The following is a 6000-nucleotide window of genomic DNA, read 5'->3' as shown; positions in this document are numbered from 1 at the left end:
AATTGTTTTTGTGACTTCACATGATCATCAACCTATAGAAAACATAAAATAACTAAGGAAAATAGATAAATATAACATTGGGTTGCCTCCCAACAAGCGCTTCTTTAATGTCAGTAGCTTGACAGTGGGCTCTCATAGAGCCTCACAGATGTTCAGAGCAATGTTGAAATCTCCCAACACCAAACTTAGAGTTTGAATGTGGGGGTTCAACACCAAACTTAAAGTTTGGTTGTGGCCTCCCAACACCAAACTTAGAGTTTGACTGTGGGGGCTCTGTTTAACTCTGTATTGAAAGAAGCTCTTCGTGCTTCCTCTCCATGGTTACAGAGGGATATCCTTGAGCCTTAAATACAAAGGATTCTTCATTCACTTGAATGATTAATTCTCCTCTGTCAACATCAATCACAGCCTTTGCTGTGGCTAGGAAGGGTCTGCCAAGGATGATGGATTCATCCATGCACTTCCCTGTCTCAAGGACTATGAAATCAGCAGGGATGTAATGGTCTTCAATCTTTACCAGAACATCCTCTACAAGTCCATAAGTTTGTTTTCTTGAATTGTCTGCCATCTCTAGTGAGATTCTTACAGCTTGTACCTCAAAGATCCCTAGCTTCTCCATTACAGAGAGAGGCATGAGGTTTATGCTTGACCCTAGGTCACACAGAGCCTTCTCGAAGGTCATGGTGCCTAATGTACAAGGTATTGAGAACTTCCCAGGGTCCTGTCTCTTTTGAGGTAATCTCTGCCTAGTCAAGTCATCTAGTTCTTTGGTGAGCAAAGGAGATTCATCCTCCCAAGTCTCATTACCAAATAACTTGTCATTTAGCTTCATGATTGCTCCAAGGTACTTAGCAACTTGCTCTTTAGTGACATCTTCGTCCTCTTCAGAGGAAGAATACTCATCAGAGCTCATGAATGGCAGAAGTAATTCTAATGCAATCTCTATGGTCTCAGTGTGAGCCTCAGATTCCCATGGTTCCTCATTAGGAAACTCATTGGAGGCCAGTGGACGTCCATTGAGATCTTCCTCAGTGGCGATCACTGCCTCTTCCTCCTCTCCAAATTCGGCCATGTTGATGGCCTTACACTCTCCTTTTGGATTCTCTTCTGTATTGCTTGGAAGAGTACTAGGAGGGAGTTCAGTAACTTTCTTACTCGGCTGACCCACTTGTGCCTCCAAGTTTCTAATGGAGGACCTTGTTTCAGTCATGAAACTTTGAGTGATTTTGATTAGATCAGAGACCATGGTTGCTAAGTCAGAGTGGCTCTGCTTAGAATTCTCTATCTGTTGCTGAGAGGATGATGGAAAAGGCTTGCCATTGCTAAACCTGTTTCTTCCACCATTATTGTTGTTGAAACCTTGTTAAGGTCTCTATTGATCCTTCTATGAGAGATTTGGATGATTTCTCCATGAAGGATTATAGGTGTTTCCATAGGGTTCTCCCATGTAATTCACCTCTTCCATTGATGGGTTCTCAGGATCATAAGCTTCTTCTTCAGATGAAACGTCCTTAGTACTGCTTGGTGCAGCTTGCATTCTAGACAGACTTTGAGAAATCATATTGACTTGCTGAGTCAATATTTTATTCTGAGCCAATATGTCATTCAGAGTATTAATCTCAAGAACTCATTTCTTCTAATTCGTCTCATTGTTCACAGGATTCCTTTCAGAAGTGTACATGAATTGGTTATTTGCAACCATTTCAATGAGTTCTTGAGCTTCTGCAGGCGTCTTCTTCAGATGAAGAGATCCTCCAGCAGAGCTGTCCAATGGCATCTTGGACAGTTCAGACAGACCATCATAGAAGATACCTATGATGCTCCATTCAGAAACCATGTCAGAAAGACACTTTCTGATCAATTGTTTGTATCTTTCCCAAGCTTCATAGAGGGATTCACCTTCCTTCTGTCTGAAGGTTTGGACTTCCACTCTAAGCTTACTCAATTTTTGAGGTGGAAAGAACTTTGCCAAGAAGACATTGACTAGCTTTTCCCAAGAGTTCAGGCTTTCTTTAGGTTGTGAGTCTAACCACATCCTAGCTCTGTCTCTTACAGCAAAAGGGAATAGCATAAGTCTGTAGACCTCAGGGTCAACTCCATTGGTCTTGACAATGTCACAGATTTGCAAGAATTCAGCTAAAAACTGATGAGGATCTTCCAATGGAAGTCCATGGAACTTGCAATTCTGTTGCATTAGAGAAACTAATTGAGGCTTAAGCTCAAAGTTGTTTGCTCCAATGGCAGGGATAGAGATGCTTCTCCCATAGAAGTCGGGAGTAGATGCAGTAAAGTCACCCAGCACCTTCCTTGCATTGTTGGCATTGTTGTTGTTTTCGGCTGCCATGTCTTCTTCTTGTTTGAAGAGTTCTGTTAGGTCCTCTCCAGAGAGTTGTGCTTTACCTTCTCTTAGCTTTCGCTTCAAGGTCCTTTTAGGTTCAGGATCAGCCTCAACAAGAATGCTTTTGTCTTTGCTCCTGCTCATATGAAAGAGAAGAAAATAAGAAATTATGAAATCCTCTATGTCACCGTATAGAGATTCCTTGAGATGTCAGAGGAAAAGAAGAATAGAAGGAGGAGGTAGATGAATTCAAACTTATCAAGAGGGATAGAGTCTGAATTGTGCATTGAGGAGGTGTTAGTCCATAAATAGAAGGATGTGAGAAGAGGGGAAGAATTTTTGAAATTAAAGTAAAAGATTTTGAAGAAATTTTGAAAAAGATTTTGAAATTATAAATCAAAAAGATCTGATTGAAAATTATTTTGAAAAAGATGTGATTAAAAAGATATGATTGAAAAGATATGATTGAAAAACAGTTTAAAAAGATTTGATTTTTAAAATTAATGACTTAGCTAACAAAAAATTTTAAAAGATATGATTCAGACATTAAACCTTTCTCAACAGAAAAGGCAACATACTTGAAAAATGGAAAGAAATTGATTTTGAAAATATATGATTGAAAAGATATGATTTGAAAAAGATTTGATTTTGAAAAATTATGAAAACTTGAAAAAAATTTGAATTAAAAACAAAATCTTCCCTCTTGTGCCATCCTGGCGTTAAACGCCCAGAATGGTATCCATTCTGGCGTTTTGAATGCCCAGCTTTTTCTGTGTAATTCCTCTGTTGTATGTTCTGAATCTTCAATTCTCTGTATTATTGACTTGAAAAGACACAAATTAAATTTTTTTTTTTAATTTTTAATGATGAGGAATAATCAAAATGAAACTAAGATCAAATAAACAATGCATGCAAGACACCAAACTTAGAAGTTTGTATACTATTGACACTAACAAATTGAGAATGCATATGAGAAACAACAAAACACTCAAGACAAGAGAATTTAAAGATCAGAACAAGGAAATCATCAAGAACAACTTGAAGATCAATGAAGAACACAATGCATGCAATTTTTTTGAAAATTAGATGAATGCAATTGACACCAAACTTAAAATTAGACACTAGACTCAAACAAGAAACATAAAACATTTTTTTTATTTTAAGATTTTATAAAAAAAATTTGAATTTTTGAAAAATTTTCGAAAAGTAAAAAGCTTAAACATAAAAAAAAATTACCTAATCTAAGCAACAAGATGAACCGTCAGTTGTCCACACTCGAACAATCCCCGACAATGGCGCCAAAAACTTGGTGCACGAAATTGTGATCATCAATGGCACCATCAACATGGTACGCTCAATTGCAATCTCAACTCTTTATCACAACTTCGCACAACTAACCAGCAAGTGCACTGGGTCGTCCAAGTAATAAACCTTACGCGAGTAAGGGTCGATCCCACGGAGATTGTTGGTATGAAGCAAGCTATGGTCATCTTGTAAATCTCAGTCAGGCGGATTCAAATGGTTATGGAGGATTAATGATTAAAAGATAAATAAGACATAAAATAAGGATAGAGATACTTATGTAATTCATTGGTGAGAACTTCAGATAAGTGTATGGAGATGCTTTGTCCCTTCCGTCTCTCTGCTTTCCTACTGTCTTCATCCAATCCTTCTTACTCCTTTCCATGGCAAGCTGTATGTTGGGCATCACCGTTGTCAATGGCTACAGTCCCGTCCTCTCAGTGAAAATGTTCAACGCGCTCTGTCACAGCACGGCTATTCATTTGTCGGTTCTCGATCATGTCAGAATATAATCCAGTGATTCTTTTGCGTCTGTCACTAACGCCCCACAATCGCGAGTTTGAAGCTCGTCATAGTCATTCAATCCTTGAATCCTACTCGGAATACCACAGACAAGGTTTAGACTTTTCGGATTCTCAAGAATGCCACCATCAATTCTAGCTTATACCACGAAGATTCTGATTAAGGAATCGAAGAGATAAACATTCAAGCCTTGTTTGCTTGTAGAACGGAAGTGGTTGTCAGGCACACGTTCATAAGTGAGACTGATGATGAGCGTCACATAATCATCACATTCATCATGTTCTTGGGTATGAATGAATATCTTAGAACAAGAATAAGATGAATTGAATAGAAGAACAATAGTAATTGCATTAATACTCGAGGTACAGCAGAGCTCCACACCTTAATCTATGGCGTGTAGAAACTCCACCGTTGAAAATACATAAGTGATAATGGTGATCATTGGCTTCGGCCCCAGAGAGGGAACCAGAAGAACCAAGATCTGATCTAAGATAGCATAGGACTGATCAAACATGAAAATACAATAGCAAAAGGTCCTATTTATAGAGAACTAGTAGCTTAGGGTTTACAAAAAATGAGTAAATGACGTAAAAATCCACTTCCGGGCCCACTTGGTGTGTGCTTGGGCTGAGCATTGAAGCTTCTATGTGTAGAGACTTTTCTTGGAGTTAAACGCCAGCTTTTGTGCCAGTTTGGGCGTTTAACTCCCACTTCTGTGCCAGTTCCGGCGTTTAACGCCGGGCAGTCTTGAGCTGATTTGTAACGCCGGTTTGAGCCATCAAATCTCGAGCAAAGTATGAACTATTATATATTGCTGGAAAGCCCAGAATGTCTACTTTTCAACGCAATTGAGAGCGCGCCAATTGGACTTCTGTAGTTCCATAAAATTCACTTCGAGTGCAGGGAGGTCAGAATCCAACAGCATCTACAGTCCTTTTCAGCCTCTGAATCAGATTTTTGCTCAGGTCCTTCAATTTCAGCCAGAAAATACCTGAAATCATAGAAAAACACACAAACTCATAGTAAAGTCCAGAAAAGTGAATTTTAAATAAAAACTAATAAAAATATAATAAAAACTAACTAAAACATACTAAAAACATACTGAAAACAATGCCAAAAAGCGTATAAATTATCCGCTCATCACTCCGCTTACCTCTGCAACAACAGAAACAGATTTAATCGCAGCATGCAACCTCGATAACTCAATCCTAAACCATCATTGTCGCAAAATCCTTAATAACATATAATGGAATACTAATGATGAAGGTTCTAAGACAGAGATACTTACTATAATAATAGAACGATGCAGCAGCGATCTCTGAACTAACTTCGCGGTAGCTCCAACAGCCACCTCAAGCGACAACAGCGAGCATAACTTCAATGACGGTGACTATAACAACCATGCAGTGACGATAATATTCCCGAAATTCAAAAGAACGGACCAAACACAAAACACTTACCGACAGTGGATCTCAGCGACGATAGCGCCTTTTTTTGACGACAGAGGCTCGGCAACACATCCCCAACAGCGGTGACAAAGTACGCCATAGCGGCGGGAGAACCGGATTCTCCCCTCGCATGTGTGCCATTCTTCCATCAGTCTCTCTCTTTCTTTGCGGACTCTCTCTCTCTTCGCCTTCACCCATGGATGACGGCGCGATGGCTTCACGGTGAGGACAATGATGGCGCGGACACAACAGTGGCGGCAACGAGCTTCAGCCGCAACGAGGAAGGGACAATGATAAACCACTATTTTATGGTTTATCTTGTGCTTAATTGAGTGGATTTTATCAATCTTTCATACACTTATTCATACTAATTGCATGAGTTTACGTTTT

At 39.2% G+C, this 6000-nt stretch overlaps 1 non-coding gene across 1 annotated transcript; it reads left to right on the top strand.

The window, feature by feature from the left end:
- Positions 1-1830: 1830 nt before the first annotated feature.
- Positions 1831-1939, top strand: LOC112700378 (small nucleolar RNA R71). The gene has a single exon (XR_003153283.1). It is a non-coding gene; the product is annotated as a small nucleolar RNA R71 (small nucleolar RNA).
- Positions 1940-6000: the final 4061 nt, after the last annotated feature.

This window comes from Arachis hypogaea, chromosome 6 (genome assembly GCF_003086295.3).
Source record: "Arachis hypogaea cultivar Tifrunner chromosome 6, arahy.Tifrunner.gnm2.J5K5, whole genome shotgun sequence".
NCBI classification, from domain to species: domain Eukaryota; kingdom Viridiplantae; phylum Streptophyta; class Magnoliopsida; order Fabales; family Fabaceae; genus Arachis; species Arachis hypogaea.
Note: the sequence above shows the minus strand (reverse complement) of the source record. Positions and strands in the feature narration are given on the sequence as shown.